At 39.3% G+C, this 18,748-nt stretch overlaps 1 long non-coding RNA gene across 1 annotated transcript in view; it reads left to right on the top strand.

Annotated features, from left to right (window-relative positions):
- The window catches only part of LOC117487194, a 56,813-nt gene that overhangs the window by 29,139 nt on the left and 8,926 nt on the right, over positions 1-18,748 (top strand). Inside the window, exon 2 of the long non-coding RNA XR_004556360.1 lies at positions 17,159-17,228. This is a non-coding gene — a long non-coding RNA (uncharacterized LOC117487194). The remainder of the gene's footprint in view (positions 1-17,158; positions 17,229-18,748) is intronic.

Genomic DNA, 18,748 nt, shown 5'->3' with positions numbered 1-18,748 from the left:
AGAGCACTGGAGACGCTGTAGTAGATATGCCGGGCCTGTAAGTGGCGTAGTAACTTCCGCCACAAAATACACCAAAAGCAGCGAAGAAGACCCCCGAGCATGGTTGCCATGGTTGCCCTTCTGTTTATGCCCCGCGGTGGATTTAGCAACATGTAGTTCATGTAATTCTCCATGTCCACTTGTTGCTGATGGTTGTGGTAGAGGAGCTGTAGATTTTGCACTAACATCTGTAGCATGGTCAGTAGCACTAGCAGTAGCTACTGACCATGCTACAGCAGTGAGCAGCAGAGGTGGGGAGATGGCTCATCGTTATCAGGAAAATGATCGTATAGGGCGTACCAGAGATGGAGTACTCGAGTCCTGGACTCGGACTCGAGTCGGACTCGAGTGCCGATTTTCGGGACTCGTGACTCGACTCGGACTCCCGCACTGATTGACGCGACTCGGACTTGGACTCGTGAATTCTCGCGCACGATGACTTGGACTCGGACTCGGACTCGTGAATTTTTCCCCCCATGATGACTCGGACTCGACTTGTACATTGACGCTCCGACTTGGACTCGGACTCGGACTCGAGCAAGTTTTCTATGGAGTCTGATGTCCTCTATCCTGGCGTGTGCACCGGCTGCGAGGCGAGTTCACGTACTGGGCCCCGCTATTCCAGTCTAAAGATGTCTAGAGACACACCCCGCATCGTGCTGTATGCTTTCACACATTCTGCTTCCACATTGGAAAAGAGCAGCGCAAAATGCTCTATGTGGAAACAATATTGAAGAGAAGGCTCCGTAACACATTACTCTAAACATCGAGTTCAGACATATAGGCTGTCTTGAACACTATCATCAGAGTAACGTCATCTAATCAATACATAAAGATTCAGCCGATAACACGAAAGCATATGGCTACTTAACATGCAGAATGACGTCATTTTGCATGCTAAGTAGCCATGTGCTTTCTGGGGCTAAATCTTTATCAGTAAACCGATTTAACCGGTAAAAGTTCCTTCAAAATAAGAGTCCCGATCTTATTACTATCAAAATAAAAGTGCAAAACGAAAACTTTACCATAGGAAAATATTGGCATACAAATATAATCACTTCTCTAAAAGGTAACTCATTTTAAACATAGTTTATATATAATAATAATAATAATATTAGTAATAAGCTTTATATTTGTATAGCACCTATTACAAGAATTGTAGCCAAACTCGCTTCACAGCAGTTCAATAGACAGATTAGTATAACATGACAGGATAAAAGCAATGTAGAGGAGCAGCTACATTTCAACACATATATCCATGAAGATTAATACATGAAGACTTGTGACTCGGACTTGACTTGGACTCTTCTTAGGTGACTCGGACTTGGACTCGGACTCGAACACAGGTAATGATGACTCGGACTCGGACTTGACTCGGACACTCCTTGGGTGACTCGGACTTGGACTCGGACTCGAACACAGGTAATGATGACTCGGACTCGGACTCGACTCGGACACTCCTTGGGTGACTCGGACTTGGACTCGGACTCGACTACGACTCTCCCTTGGTGACTCGGACTTGGACTCGGACTCGAAGAGTGGTGACTCGAGAGTGACTTGGACTCGTGAATTGGTGACTTGACTACAACACTGGGGCGTACACACGGAGCCGTTTGGCCCCCCAGAGCGTTCCGGTTGCAGATCTATCCACCTTGGGACCCGTTATCGTTTGCGGGGTCCGTTTCCGCGTTTCCGTTACGGCCTCGTGTGAACGAACGGGCTAAGCGAAAGAGAAAAGTTGCGGATACAACCGTTTGCGTTATCGTGTTAACAGCACATTAGACAACATTAGAGCACAACAACTCAATGCAACAAATACTGAGCCCTCATTTGTAGTACTCCATCTCACCTTTTTTTAAATGCAGAGATACATCTGACACTTGAGGCACTTGATGTATGTGTTCCCACTGCATCCGTCTGCCATGAACCCTACAGAAACCTACGTGTTAGTTTTGGCCCGAAGTGGACTCCATTTGTGTTGTGTAAAATGGGGGAAATAAAAAGTTAGCAAATCCCCATTCATAAATCATTTAGTTTTAGGTCAAATAAGTATTACACAGCTCTGAAAACTCACTACACTAACTCCTAAGATGTTCCCTTACTATAATTAATTAAAATATTGAACTCACAACACTGGTAATTACAAAATTACAAACTTACCATTTCTCTTTCTATAAATAGTGCTTGTGTTGATGGACGCCATTTTGAAATACAATGAAATTATCTTTTTCAAAGCCACACCCCCACATATGTCACATGTCTGAAAAGCCTGGGATGTCCTCTGTGGAGTACAATTGGACTTAATGCTGTGGCATGTATAACCTCAAAGTAATGGACCAAAACCCAATGTGCTCCACAGCTTTACTTTTAATGTGTCTCTCCAAATTAGGACTACAATTCCCATCAGCCCCATTGCTCTAAAGAAGATATGATGATGGAAGTCATCATTTACCATTTCTCTCCATCATCTGAACCTTTTTTTTTAATAAAAATGTTGTCCCGGTTGTACCGTTCACTACCTTGGGGTGTGTTTCGTATCGTATACTGCTGGAAGATTTGAGCCGTCCATTACATACTCTATTGTAATTGTTTTTTTGTGTATGTTTGTAGTCCTTTTGACTCAATTTGTAGTTCTTTCGTGTCCATTTGAGGTTTTGTATGTGTCTATGTTGTCAGTTTTTGTCTTTGGTTGTTTAGTTTCATTTTGAACTAGTTGTGTGTATTGTAGTTGTTGGATTCTCTTTGTACTCATTTTGTGTGTTTTGTAGTTCTTTCGACTACACTAGTTGTGTTGTGTCTCGTCGCTGTCAACATGCTGTCTCTTTGTGGTTGTTTTGCACCTTAGTTGTTTGTTTAACTTTTAAGCTGTTTTGTCTTTCTTTGTATATTTTTGTCTGTGTTTTTTTTGCTACTTTTTGAAGTTGTGCATGTTGTTGTAGTCATGTATTTCTCGTTGTACTCATGTTGGGTCTCTTTGTAGTCAGTTAGAGTTTTTTCCAGTCCTTTTGAGTCAATATAGAGTTCCTTAGGGTCTATTTTTAGTTGTTTTGTGTGTCGTTGTGGTCATTTTCGGTCTCTTTTGGCTTGTTTTCCCCCTTTTTGCAGTTGTAGGTCATGTCAGGGTTTGGCCCTCTTCACCAGTGTGGGGAAATCTTAATGTCACACTGCAAAATATACGTTTGACAACATCCAACGTCCTGTAAGTTTGTTTTCAGTATTTCTGCTGTGACAGTGCGGGCAGTGTAGAAGTATTTATGCATGTAGTATGGATGGATGTTGGTCTGAATATAAGTCTCCAGGCTGCTTGTCACCCTGATGACACCCCAGATTAGTGTCATGTCTGCGGGGGAAGCAGCTCGTGTTAGCATGTCGCTGGGTGTAAGAGCAGCAGCTGATTTGTGGTAACAGGTTGTTTTTCCACAGTTTGTTTCCTGTGTAAAGTCTGTAAAGTGCAGCCGGAGGCGTCTTCTCAGATTTCACTGAGCTGAGGAGAAGAAATGTGATGTGAGTATAACAACCCTCCGGCCTCTTCGCCTAATTATCCTCTCATTTTAATATCAACATTTCACAGTTTGGGCATAAAGCTGATGCTGTTTTAATCCACACTGACAATAAAAATAAGCTTCAGAGACTGGAGCTCCGACAGGGCCACAAAACGGCTCCTAAAAGTCTCATCGTAGAGCCCTTAGGACACATGTTGGGTTTCCCTCAACCCTGATGTTATGTTTTATCTATGATAAATAATGAATTAATAATAATAAATACGTTTTATTAAACTTTTACACTCTGTATTATGACCTAAAATATTTCTGATAAAGATGTGCTCACCAGTCACCAGTTTTAATGAGTAAATTGTATTAATTACATTATTTAAATATTCTGCAAAGTATCTTCATGTTACATTTATTAACTGTACTGCAATTCAGAGGGGAATATTATATTTTCAATTACTTGCAGTTTTTATTAGCCCTATACAAGTTACTTTACACAGGTACAGTAAAACAAATATAATGCATTGTTATAATATAAATTACTTGAATGAACCATTAATAGCTTGACAATCGAATAATGTAATTGTTTAACTCGGACAATATAAGTACATTTATTTAGACTACTTTAGTATAATTTAAATAAAGGACTGAGTTGTATAATAATACCAAACTGTATATGACTTTAACTTAAGTAAAGGATCTAAATACTTATTCCAGTGGTAAATGTGCTTTCTTTCTTAATTTGCATAATACAACTGTTATTATAACAACTTGTATTAATGTCATTTAACTTTTAATGTATAATTCGTTGTTCAAATCCACAGTACAGCACTTTCTTCACCATTTAATACAAATGTAATAAGCCTCCAATAAATCATAGAAACGAAACCAAAAATATCTTATTGGTCGTTTTTACAACAAACATCGGAATAAATCCGTGTTCTCCGTTTTAAAAAAAATAAATGTATTAAATATTGAAACGGATCACTTTAACCCACAAGGACCCACCGGGTGTCACATGAACTTGTTCTGGAAAGTTCATTATACAGCGTTAGCCTTTATTTTATCTCATGAAGTCCCTCAGTGACACACACTGAACAGTCTGGTGGGTCCTGGTCCTGGTCATGTGATGTTGTGTTCCCATGACAACATGTCCAAGAGGTCAATGTGCCAGACTAACACACAGGGGCGGACTTGGAGGACTACAAATCAGCCCGGGACTCTCGACCGGCCCACTTCGGTACCGCAAGTAAATACCGCTAGTAAATTGTCAAGGGGGGGGGTGCTAGTGACTTATCCGACCGACCCACATCGTCCGACCGGCCCACATCAGTACCGGCCCGTCCCGAACGCCCCGATGGCCAGTCCGCCACTGCTAACACATGTGACAGAACTAGCTACACCTCAAAAGCTTTTTTGTTATTGCTAAAGGTACAATTCAAGCCATTTAAAGGTAGCGTAGGTAATTTTGGAGAAACCAGCTCGAGTGCGCTAGAATTTGAAAGTACGCAGCCGAAAGAAATGTGCCCCTTCCTTCAGACTTCCTTACAGAGCCCCTCCTCCAACACACACGAACGCACACATGACCAATGAGGGCACGAGATAAGTTTGTGCACAGATGGAAGGCTGACAGGCAGGTAGGCCATCCAGTTATTTTAGCTGGGCCGGCTCAGATGATTGGTCGTACTTTTTACAGCGCCACGGCTTCCACAGATGACATTTTTTTATGTATTTTATTGTCAAAGCATTTAATGTATTCATTGCTATCGGGATGTTAAGAGCATTCCATGGAATATAACAAGTGTTTCTGAAGTGAATTACCTACCCCACCTTTAAGAATTAAAATGCTGACATAACATGTCCTTTATTAGCCTTTAACCTGTTGTGGAAACATGTATTGATCAAATTGATAGGAAACAAATGAGACGCTGTGACACTGATCGGGACTTTAACCCTAAACGTTCACAGTCAACCCAAAGTGACATATATGCACAATTATAAATATGATTATGATCTGTTAATTTAGCTGATTCAATTATATTGAGTTAATATATTCTTTATTCTTCAATTCAAAGAATGTTCAAACTAATTTAAACCAAAAATCATGCTCATTAATTAAGTTATAAATAAGAGTTACTTTACCATTAAAGCCCATCAATGGAACATATATGTTACATTTCAGATATTTGACACGAGGGGGGGTTACTTGTCAGAAATGTGTTCTGGTCTATTTAGTCTAAATTATGTTCACCTTAATTTCCCCAAAAGTAGTGTTGGTGGAATATTCTTGACACGGAATAAAAACGAATTTAGAAACTTTTTTCATTCTTATTTCAAGTCTTATTTAAACTTCACATCGTCGCGTTTAGTCATAATATCCATTAACGACCAGCCGTCTTCTCAGACAGGAAAGTGTTATTCCTCACCAGATATCAAACACCATATAGCCTACACTTTATTGTATTACTCTTTATTAATAGCAACGCGGACAAATGATTACACTTTAGACGGAAAGTTAATTTATGCGTTTTTTCTGATTCTCCGCTATTTAAGGTGAAACCGGCTGCTGAGGGGAAACGAAAATCACGTTATCCGCTTCTGATCCCGATTCCTATGTTATGTGTCTTTGCTTAAAATATATATAGGCTATTGAATCCCCCAAAAAACGATCTTTGTAATTCTTTAAAAAAGTGTTTAAGTGTTTCATAACGCTGTCAGAAACCTCCCCGCTGCTCCTCCTCTGCCGCTGCGTGTTTCTGACTTGTAGGCCTTATTTACTTAGCCTACTTGTGGTTTTTTTGTAGTCTTTCTGACTAGATTTGTAGTTATTTTGTGTCTCTTTGCTGTCAATTGATGTCTCGTTGGTGGTTGTTTTGTAGTTGTGTGTTTCTTTGTGGTCATTTGAAGCAATTGTGTGTCTTGTGGTTGTTTTTTGTAGTCCTTTTGAGTCAACTTTTATTAATTTTGTGTCATTTTCTGTCTGTTTCGAGAGTGTTAGTTTTGTGTTTCTTTGGGATCGTTTTGTGGCACTATTTGCAGCTGTTTTGCATCCCTTTTCTGGATCGTTTGAAGTTTGACCATAGTTGTTCTCGGACTGTGAAAATGGGAACATTCATTGACCATAAGACCTAAAACGTTGCTCTCCTTTTGGTGTCATGTCAGGGTTTGGCCCCCTTCACCATGTGGGGAAATATTTTCTGTGTCATTATTTTAAAAAGTGATCAAGTGTTTTATAACGCTGTAAAAAAAAACTCCATAAAGTCTCCCCTGCTGCTCCTCCTCTGCCGCTGCGTGTTTCTGACTTTAGGTAGCCTACTCATTTAATTATTTATTTACTTATTCATTGAATTACTTATTTATTTACTTGTTTATTTACTTACTTACTTATTTATTTATTTATTTATTTATTTATTTACTTATTTACTTACTTACTTATTTACTTACTTACTTATTTACTTACTTATTTACTTACTTACGTATTTACTTACTTATTTACTTACTTATTTAATTACTTATTTACTTACTTACGTATTTACTTACTTATTTACTTACTTACTTACTTATTTACTTACTTATTTAATTATCAATCAATCAATCAATGTTTATTTATATAGCCCAATATCACAAATGTTACATTTGTCTCAGTGGACTTCACAGTTTGTACAGCATATCAGTATGACAATACGACACCCTCTGTCCTTAGACCCGCATCGTTCAAGGAAAAACTTCCAGAGAAAACCCCACAGTTTAAGGAGAACATGGGAGAAACCTCAGGGAGAGCAACAGAGGAGGGATCCCTCTCCCAGGACGGACAGACGTGCAATAGATGCCGTGTGTAAATCGAAGAGATAATACATTTACAACATGGTATACAGACCAAATGTTTGGTCTACCTGCTGTAATTAGTAATTACTTACTTATTTACTTATTTATTTATGTACATTGGCTCTTTTAATGGACTTTTGAAAGAAGAGAAAACGTGTTTTTTACCCCAAAAAACGATCTTTGTAATTCTTTAAAAAAGTGTTCAAGTGTTTCATAACGCTGTAGAAAAAAACCTCCGTAAAGTCTCCCCCGCTGCTCCTCCTCTGCCGCTGCGTGTTTCTGACTTTAGGTACTCATTTAATTACTTATGTATACTATTTACTTACTTATTTACTATTTTTTACATTACATGTCACTTGTTAGACGCTTTTATCCAAAGCGACTTACATACTCAATACTGTGGGCATCCACACACAAGGACATGCTGACTGCAGTGGGGTTTGAACCTGTGACCCCCTGACATACTTGCCAACCCTCCCGATTTTCGCGGGAGACTCCCGATTTCATTGCCCTCTCCCGGTTTCCTCCCGGGGTCATATTTCTCCCGCATTTCTCCCGATTTCTGACTAAATCAGATTTACTCAGGACTGTTTCCACTCGGACTTTAATACAGCTACACCATTGTTTGGTTTCCATGGTAGCGCGTCTCTTTAGTAGCGCGCGCAACTGAAAGTCTGAAAGGGTGGGGAAAATAGTCACAGAAAACAGAACAAGAATCGACAACTCTACCCTCTGCTCACTCCTGTCCTTCACATATGCTCCATAAAGGATGGTGCTACAGGCCGCAAGGCAGTGCCCTTACAACAACAATAAGCATGTTTTGGTTTTGAAATGCGGTGGTTTTGAAATGCTCCCGATTTCTGAGGTCTCAAGGTTGGCAAGTATGCCCCCTGATCCGAACACCAACGCACTAGTCCACTGCGCCACACGCCTCCTTTACTTATTCATTTATGTATGTCCATTGGCTCTTTTAATGGACTTTTGAAAGAAGAGAAAGCGTGTTTTTTAATCGACTTTCTATTTGCATGTATTTCAATGTAAATGTCCTTTTTCTTTTTTTACTCTAAGTGTAAGAGAGACTATTCAACTCCAGTTCAACCAGTACAGTGAAATTAATAAAACAGAAACATTAATGGAAATAAAGTAAAGTTCGTTTAATTTTAGTACATTGAAAACAACATTTAACTACCTAACAAACAATGTAAAAAGAAAATAGCAACTTTAAAATAACTAAATTATAATAAAGGAATACAGAATTAATTAACTAAACCAAGTTTAAGTAATTTGCTATATTTGATTTTGTTATATGTTATATATATAAATAATTGGAAGCCAGCAGCTGAGAAGGAATAAATCCACATTTCTGAAAGATGTTAAAAGCCTGAAAAAACCACACACTGCTCCTTTAGAGAAATGAAGTGTTTAACATCACACAACTACAATAAGGGAAATGGTAGTGTGAAATATACGGATATTATTAAAAGTAACAATACATCAGCTATAAGGAAAACTCATTTTATTTATTTATGTTTTTTAAAGTCTAGAAATATCAAAATTACTCTGGTTTTAGGTGTTTTTCCCCCGATAATACCCGTTATAATCAAAATCAGAAATCCTTTATTTGTCCCACAGCAGGGAAATGTACATTATTACAGTAAAGGGGCAGTGCATGAAAATAAAGGCAATATTAAATAAGTATATTACCGTATTAAATTAAATAAGCATGTGCAGGTTTATCAAATTAAGTACAATTATTGTAAAAAATAAGAATCATTATTAAAAGAGGTGAAAATACATAAGTAGTAGCCGGTAATAAGGATACAAAAACTGTAAAATAAGTCAATATTTGTCATTAAAGCAGAGTTATCACACCTCAGTGGTGTTACTGTGTGTGTGTGTGTGTGGTGTGTGTGTGTGTGTGTGTGTGTGTGGTGTGTGTGTGTGTGTGTGTGTGTGTGTGTGTGTGTGTGTGTGTGTGTGTGTGTGTGTGTGTGTGTGTGTGTGTGTGTGTGTGTGTGGTGTGTGTGTGTGTGTGTGTGTGTGTGTGTGTGTGTGTGTGTGTGTGTGTGTGTGTGTGTGTGTGTGTGTGTGTGTGTGTGTGTGTGTGTGTGTGTGTGTGTGTGTGTGTGTGCGCGTGCACGTGCGTGTTGATTGCACATATAACCAACAATATAACACCAGGATAACGGATGAGTAAAGGCACACAGAGCGTCTGTTTTGACATGAACTCTTGAAGTGCTTAGCGGTGTAAGACTTGTATTTAGAGACCCGTCCTGTCACATGAGAGGTTGCGCCTGCTGTACAAACATTTACAGTACCAGTGATTTTGTTTACTACGACTTAAAGCTGTGGCGTTGACCCCTGACCTTTTTTTTCGACAGCTTTTATAGGCAGAGTGCATTTTCCTTTGCGTCTGAAACACCTCTCTGCTGCTGCATTATTAACGGAGAGCCGGGCTGAGCGGATCAGCTGATCGAGGCCCGGCCGACGAGAGGCGATTAGTTGTCACGCAACGGCCTCTGAAGAAGAAGAGGAGGAAGAGGAGAAGAAGTGCAAGGGAGGGGAGATTCAGGGCTTCCCATTGGCTGGCTGTTTGTTCCTGTATGTACAGCTGGGAGTCGGAGGTCAAGAGGGGGCCAAACACTCCTTAACAACTCAGAAGTGTTTAGTGTTCACCCTAACCCCCGCCTCCTTCTTCCTACGATACGATAAATTATCCTCAGATCAAGTTCGAAATCTGACTTGACTCACAGCAGCGACATCAAACAACGAAACATATTAAGACACGATACAAGGAAACAGACATTTAACATCACATGACGATCACTGAAGAGAAATATGTTCTCAAGACCCTCTAATGGACATTTGACCTGGGATTTAGCTCTGTACTTAAAGTGAGGACTGATTGGAGCACGTAACATCTTTCATTCCTCCTGTCCATTTCTATCGTTCATCCTCCAATAAGCACCGATCGTCTCCTTTAACATCTACTGTACAGTATTTGTCCTGCAACTAGCTTGCCTCCTCATGTCTCCTGCACTATTATTGTATGCCTTTTTATTTTCATGTTAAGTATCAAGTATGGAGGAGTCTTCAGATGTTCATTGCCAAAACGTCGCTGTGTTGTGCAACTGGCCATAAAGCCTTTGAATCCTTTGCTACCCTCCACTTCTTCCGGATTTTTCGCCATATTTCCCATCCTGACATCGCCCAATCCAATTCACAATATTAGTGAATATTCATCTTCATTAACCACGCGAACAGCTTAGTCAGAAATGTGTCTTTATTGGAATAAAGATCGACCAAAAACGTAATATTGTGTGCATGTAATCGCAGTCATTGATGGTGACTCACAGTTTGAAGGGACCTGAAACTCTCCAGTACAAAGTAAACCAGCGGTGAAAACATCTGGTTGTTTGATAGTTTTAAGATGTAAAAGGAACAAGAAACCTGTGGACATGAACTCCCAAGATGCATACTGGGAACAATTCTGCATCTTAGTAACAAAAGTGACTTGTTTAGTCCAGAAATCAAACAAATAAGGGTTTTGAATTTGTACCGCACACTGTACGTTCTCTCTGCCTTCTTCTCCATATAGCAAAACGAATGGAGTCTTATGGGTATTGTAGTATTTAGAGCCCAAAGACAGAAGCTGTAATTCCTAAAACTGTTGTCACGACATAAGATATGATTCTCATTATGGTCATTATTATTTAACAGTAATCCCAGAACCTCTGCCATCTCTCATGAACCTCCCCCTCTCTTTTTCCTCCCCGATCTTCTTCACCCTCCTCCTCCTTCCTCACATCCTCCATCTTCTCTTCCTCCACCACTATCTTTATGACTTGTCCTCCTTGCTGTGTCCTATATCCCCTGCTGCTTGTTTCTTTATGATTTCATTAAAGCCAAGAAAACAGCTTCAGATTTCTTCTTTTGTCCGACCTAAAAGTCCGAAACCCAACGGTTCCTTCCAGATAAAAGTAAACATTTGATATTTTTGCTCCTACAAAGGCTTTTAATCAATAATTCTGCTCGTGAAGTAATAACACAACTCTGAAAATCTGTTGAATCTCATCCCTAAACCTGTATTTCTTTATTTATGATAATGCACACATGACTCAAAATCCAAATTGCAAACCCCTTGAATGGAAGTCAACCATTTTTTGAATGGGTTTTTTGGTTAGACGCCTGAAATAAGGTGTCTATTAATACAAGCTTAAAGCATTTTGACATTTTGATGTATGGCTGTATCTTAAAATATATATATATGTTGGCCACATATCTTACTTTCTGCAATAATCCAATAGAAAAAAACATTGGCTTTTTGTGAATGTAACCAGGGAGATGCTGCCTTCAGGGTCACACTACAAAAACACGTCATCCCTCCCTGCACCACTGATGCTATGTGCCATCACTTTTCACTGGGACTTGTTGTTTTTTTGTAACCTGCTTCCTCCTCTTCTTCACCTCCTGCTGTCACTCTGCCATCTTCTTCCAGGAAGCAGCTCGGCCTGTTTGCTTGACTTTGAAATGACCCGTCTGTCTTTCAGCATGTTGTCTGTTTCTCCAACAACATCTCTGCACCCAGAAAAATAAAAACACCATCATCAGATGAAGATAGTTTTTATTCAGGACGACTTATTGGGGGTGTTTCCCTGTTTTTCGACCAAATCGCACAAAGTAAACTTGGAAAAAGCGGATTATTTTCACACTAAATGCAGCCGGCTGTCTCTCTGTTTGTTTGTCTAACTCTCTGTCTGTCTGTCTGTCTGCCTCTTTAAAGCTCACTGTCTGTTCTCCACACACACCTGTCTGTCTCTCTGTCGGTGTGACTGACCGCCGTCTGTCCCACTTGATGCTTTCTTCTCGTTTCTGTCTCTTTCCTCTTCCCCGTCCGTCTGTCTGCTCAGCGCCGGCCTGTCCAGCCTGTCTGTCTGTCTGTCTGTCTGTCTGTCTGTCTGTCTGTCTGCGGACAGTTTAAATCCGGTCTCACCTTCCTCCTGAACTCTTCCTGCCTCTTTTAATGTCGTACCATTCAGAGAAGGCCGGCTAAACTTTCTCTGCTGAACCTTGTTTCAGTTTTCATGTGGATACGAGTCCTTTTTCTGTCTATAAAACCAAAAATAAGACGCCCTACAACCTAGAAAAACATCTTAATTGGATGTGTGCTCTACTCGTATTGTCTTAATTTGTCTGTTTAAGCGGCACCTTTTGTCCGCCTGTGTCTCCGACCTTTGACCCCCAGCTTGTAGAGCCGGAGACCTCGGGGTCGGAGCTCTTTGTGTTTTCATGCTGGTTGCAGGTCGCTCTAGAGGAAGTGTCTGTGATGGCCGTGCAGATTAAACCCGGACAGAAACAACAAACGAAAGTGTTTTTTTAAAGCAAGAAAATCCCCCTTCCTTCAGCTATCCCGTTAAATCAGCGGTGAGGATAAATCGTTTCCTTCCTCTCTTCAATAAAGTCAATTACTGGACGAGGTACCCGCTATAATCGGGGGCTGGTTAGTTAGGTGACACCCATCACTTTCCACTTCCCCTCCCGAATAATAACCCCCCGTCACCACCGCTGCTTATCTCCGCGGCCCAACACTCAGAAACAGAAAGTGGGTTAGAAAAATGGCCGACGTTTCTACATCTGGAGAGGCGATTTTCCACGAATCGAGCAGATGGTCGCGGGGTCGGAAATAGGAAAAGAAAGAACATACCACACGCAGCAGAAATGAAAGCATGCATACGTAATAGAGCGTGAAGCCACGAGGTGAGGATGTCGTCCCCCCCCCCCCCCGATGTATTTTCTTGGGGGGAGGGTAAAGATAGAGATGGAGTTGGAGTTGGAGATGGAGGACGGCCTTTTGACGGAGGTGAAAGCGAAGGAGGCGGAGCTTAGCGGTGAAACTGACACCTCGGCTAGCCACTCAGATTTCCCCCGCGTTACGATAGTAAACCCCCTCCTCTCTCTCTGCCATAAACCCTGGTGGAAGATGGAGATAATTCTAATTAGAAGTGACTCTGCGTGCCAGTGATCCATGCAGACTATTAGTGTTGTCACGAAACTCTGCGGATGCTACTGGGCATGCTCAGTGAGTCTCTGGCGAAGGGAAGGTCACGCCGCCTGGGTGTTTCTGCAGCAGCGAGCTCTGCTTCCTGCACGCGATCTTCACCGGGGGGCGGGGTGGGAGGCACGGCTCTTTCTGTTTTTTTGCATTTCCTGCGATGTTTGTTTGGCAATACTGCAGCTCAGTTTTGCAGCGTTTTTTTCCAAGCTGATGCTCTTTAAAAAAAAAACAATGCCACGGAGAGTTCAAAGCCAAAAAAAACTCTGTCGGTCGACCCCGCTCCTGCTCAATTGACTTCGCTCGTCGAGTTTGGGGGAAATAAAGCACGGAAAGTAAAGCGGGCGAAATAAACATGTCATAATGTGTCAAAGCTGTGGTGCAAACACGGTTAACCTCCGCGCTTTCACAAACACACGCCTTCATTTCACAACAATGGGCCCCTTTAATGTTCTCATTCAATTGGAAAAACCCTTTGCTATGGGTTTTAAATTTAGAAATATGTAAAATAAATTAGATTATGTGAGTGAAAGATATTTCATTTTTACTTTATCATCTTTTTTTTTTATAAAACTTGTTCCTAGTTTCGCAAAAATGACTTTTAAAAACCTTACATTGACTTATATTAATTCAATTTAATTTGATTTAGTAAGGGGTTAATGTTTTGTATTTATGCAGGATTTGCAACAACCAAATTAAACGTATTTCTACTTATTTGTATATGTTAATTGTACAATGCATAGGCCCATTTAATATCCATATAAAATAAGAATACATTTAGACATTTTCAGCCGATTAAAGGATTTCATTTTAAATCAAAATATGAATGCGAAATGTCTTAAATGTTCATCTTTATGATATGTTTTGCATTTAAAATACTTTTTCGTCGTTTCATAAATCTGACTTTTAATAACCCTACATTACAAACTAACATGCATTTAATTTATAATTAAAGCGCCTGCTGTTTTGTTATTTTAATGTATGTTTTGCAACCACCAAACATGCATTACAAACACATTTCTTTAAAATTACACCTAGAGACGCCTCTCAAATTACACCTAGATACATCCATTCATGTATTTTCTGCATTATTACGACAAACATTTCCGTTGTTAATAATCATTTCGCATATTCGATTTTAAATAAAAATGTTGCTTCAGGCTAAATAAAACCCATGTGATGCAAACACACATTTAACCTCCTCGCTTGAACACACACAGCTTTCATTGTTACCCCTTTTGAGCTTCATATTTATATTGAAATGGAAGGAGTCCCTAAACAAGTGCACGTGACGTCTGTAGATTAAAGGTTTTAATAACTTAATGTAAGATTTATTTGGACTGCCTGACCATAATCTTCCAATTGAAGGCAGATTTGAGGTATTAGACTCAGAGATTTAAGGAGCCCCGGGTCAAGATTACAGAGTGTTTGCACACAATGAAACACTGTTGAGGCAATTTGGAGCGTTTAAAGACATCTTGGTTTACTCGTGGAAGTATATGCAGGTTTTCCTGATTTTATAACCACAAAATCACGTAAAAAGACAATATATTTGTTTCTATTTGGTGTAAATACTTTATTGTTGTATTCATTGAAAGCTCAGTGTTTGGTTGTTTATCTAAAAGTGATTTTTACATGTTGTGTTCAAAGGGTAATTTTTTTTATATAAGAATAAGCAGCAATAAGTTCTTTAAAGCAGGACGTCAAAGGGTTAACTCATGCTGGGTGTGTTTTTCTTTACATAGCAGATCTGTGTGTGTGTGTGTGTGTGTGTGTGTGCGTGTGTGTGTGTGTGTGTGTGTGTGTGTGTGTGTGTGTGTGTGTGTGTGTGTGTGTGTGTGTGTGTGTGTGTGTGTGTGTGTGTGTGTGTGTGTGTTGTGTGTGTGTGTGTGTGTGTGTGTGATGGAGGGGGGTTGGTGCTGGTCTACATTCCTCCTACATTTTTCTTCAGTTTTCAGTCCATTCAACGCTCGATCTCACATCACACGTTATAGTAGATTTCCTTACAAAGATTTACAATATTTTAATATATATGTGTATTCTCATATGTATTTTCTATTAATTTATTTATTTTCAATATGTTTATGAACATTTCTTTCCCATGCTTCCATTTAATTAATCGACTGAACTCTTCATATACTTTACTATACATTGTTTTCACGTGATGCAATATTTTTCTGCTGCACGTTATTATTAATATCCCACTATGACAATTATTTGTAAAGTAAATATAATTTCTTATTTTTCTTTACTATTTTGAAGCCAAAACAACATTATCAAATACAATTACTGGATCCAGAGTGTACAAATATTAATTATTGTGTCTTAATAATCATCTTACTTCCACAAATCAAATCAAAGTAAATCAAATGATGGCTATGAAATGTTTTTTTTATTTATATAACGTCGTTTTCAGATCATTTCTTAGTTGCATTGCTGAAAACTTTTGTTTAACGTTTTCTTAAAGGTGGGGTATGTAATTTCAGAAACACTTTTTGTTATATTCCATGGAATGCTCTTAACATCCCGATAGCAATGAATACATTAAATGCTTTGACAATAAATACATTACAAAAATGTCATCTGTGGAAGCCGTGGCGCTGTAAAAAGCACGACCAATCATCTGAGCCGGCCCGGCTAAAATAACTGGATGGCCTACCTGCCTGTCAGCCTTCCATCTGTGGACAAACTTATCTCGTGCCCTCATTGGTCATGTGCGCGTTCGTGTGTGTTGGAGGAGGGGCTCTGTAAGGAAGTCTGAAGGAAAGGGGCAGATTTTTTTCCGGTTGTGTATTTTCAAATTCTAGCGCACTTGAGCTGGTTTCTCCAAAATTACATACCCCACCTTTAATAATCTTGAATTGATGCAGGGTTACCCAAACCAAACAATGCACAAGGTTATACCAAATTGCCGCATTACATGTACACATTGGTATTGTTAAAAACAACATATTTCTGAACGTATATCGTTGTGTTTTTAATTCATTTCTGCAGCTATTTGAGAAAAAAAGAAGCTTTTAATTTCCTATTAAAGTCAGTGTATTGTCCGTACAGAGAGCTTCTGTTCTGCAGTGTGTGAAGCTTCAGGCTCCTCCCACTGAACCACAGAAAAACACACATTATGAAACCTGGAGGAGCAGGAAAATATTTGTATATGATTCCTTGTAACGGAGAGTAAAGGTTAACATTTGCATTTTAGTGATTTTCTGTTTGTGTATTTTCATTGTCCTTCAACATTTTAAAAGTGAATACTTTAACTTTTTAGGCAGATCTTTTCCGAAACTTTCCTCCCAAAAACGTTCTGAATTGTTTTAAACTAGTCTGGACTAACTAGGGTTCAGGAACTTACTACAGAAAGCTCTTAAAGCATTTATTACAGAAGTATTTCATCAACATTTTAGACATCTTGAGGTTGAGATTACATTTAAAAAATCAATAAAAAATACATTTAATTAGAGGTGAATGAGATCTGATAAACTACAATTTCAGCTTCATTCATTATAATACCGTGCTGCGTTCACTGGCTGTTCGCAGGATGGGGATTCACACACATCCTACCAAATCTCAGTAAATTACGTTACAAGAGGAGAGTTATTATCGCTCAACCTTCATTAACATCCCGGCCTGCTGTTTGAATCTCTTATGCACAATAACAGGTTGTTTTTAAATATCTTTCAGTGCAAAAAATGTAATTCCTGCTATGATAGTTAACATTTAATTTCTCACTGCATGTGCTTCTCTTTTGTTTCAGCTCTTCTGGAAACAGTTTCACGTGTTGGAGAAGTTTAGGAAGCTGGACAAAGTCTGTCAGAATCAGACCGGTAAGATTCACTTTGTTCCTGAAACTCCTTCGGTACAACACGCTGCGTTCAATAAAATCCGTTTTAATCAAGGAAATAACTGAAGACTAACTGCTGGAATAATGGCTTCATTATATGGTGCATATTTGGTGTCAGAAACGTCTCCTTTTGTTCTCAGAGGATTGGTATCTCAAGCCGAGAAAGCAAAATAATAACTGAACACAGTGGAAATAACCATGGCTTGTTTCCCAGTTAATACAAACTGGTTTTGAGATGTAATACAATATTTGCTTTGCTTAGTTTTTCTACTTCTGCTAGATGTAGTGCACCAAAAAGAATCTTCTTACTTGATAGTTGCCCAAATGTTATGTTTCACCTCTAAAGTAGATGAGTTTTCTTACCAGACATCTGCTCCTCTCCTCCTCACATCTTTGAAAAGCAGACACCAATCATAAATACCATGGAGATTACATGATGTCTGTCTGTCTGTCTGTCTGTCTGTCTGTCTGTCTGTCTGTCAGTGTGTACATGCACACAGTAGTTCTGTCTTTTGAACACCCCTTTATTCTTACACATTATACAGATAACAAACCTTCACTGTCATTCTCTGTCAGTTCTGCAAAAACAAAAACAGTCATGTACGGCTAAGTGCATGGAACTTTGTATCCACATTATTTACTCTTATTTGTTTAGAGTGGGTCAGAAATCCTTGATTCATCTCAGAACAGTGAAATCACAGCGCCAGGACACTGCATATGAATTGAATAATAAAATAAGAACGCTAATATCTTAATTAATGATGCAAGCATGGGTTAATACAATAACATAAGTACACACATATGGTAAGAATAGCAGCAATATTAAAGTAAACAAGCAAGCAGCCAGTAATACCAATAATACATATCAAAATATTAAAACATTTAACTAGTTTTTTGTGTTTTCGCACGGTTATTCGGTTCATGGTCTGCTGTTGGGACATGCGTCGTACCCTCGGGGATAAACAGAAAATAATGATCCATTCATTCATTCATGTAAAGTAAAGTTTCCTGGTTCCCGGTCCTCAGCTGTCAGAGGCTACAGTTTGGGGATTTGTCTTTGCTCAGATCGAGGGATTATTTGTCCCTCTCCAGGTGGAAACCTCATTTGAACCCTGAGGCTTATAAAACACGTAAAAAAAACGGTTGTGTAATTTCACAAATACATCCCCGAGACCCATTGTGAATCCCCCCAAGAAAGAAACTCTCATTTTGTGAAGTTGTTTTAACCTGGATGTGGTGTACGTCTAATAATCGTGCATGCTTTTTCTTGCTGATGCAAATAGTTTGATGTTGATTTAAGATATTAAGTGAGATTAGATGAGACAACAGCTGGAAAATGAGATGCGAAACATAAACAAAATAAGAAAGACTGCACCGACGGAAACATGCCACAGGATCGGAAAATATGAGGAATAGGAAAAGTGTGATTCATGACTTAACGACTTCAGTTTTATAAGAGCAGCAAGCTGAACTTTATTACCATATTTCGGTAAAATACGGACG

Source organism: Trematomus bernacchii, unplaced genomic scaffold (genome assembly GCF_902827165.1).
Source record: "Trematomus bernacchii unplaced genomic scaffold, fTreBer1.1, whole genome shotgun sequence".
Classification (NCBI taxonomy): domain Eukaryota; kingdom Metazoa; phylum Chordata; class Actinopteri; order Perciformes; family Nototheniidae; genus Trematomus; species Trematomus bernacchii.
This window is presented reverse-complemented; position numbering and strand designations above follow the sequence as displayed.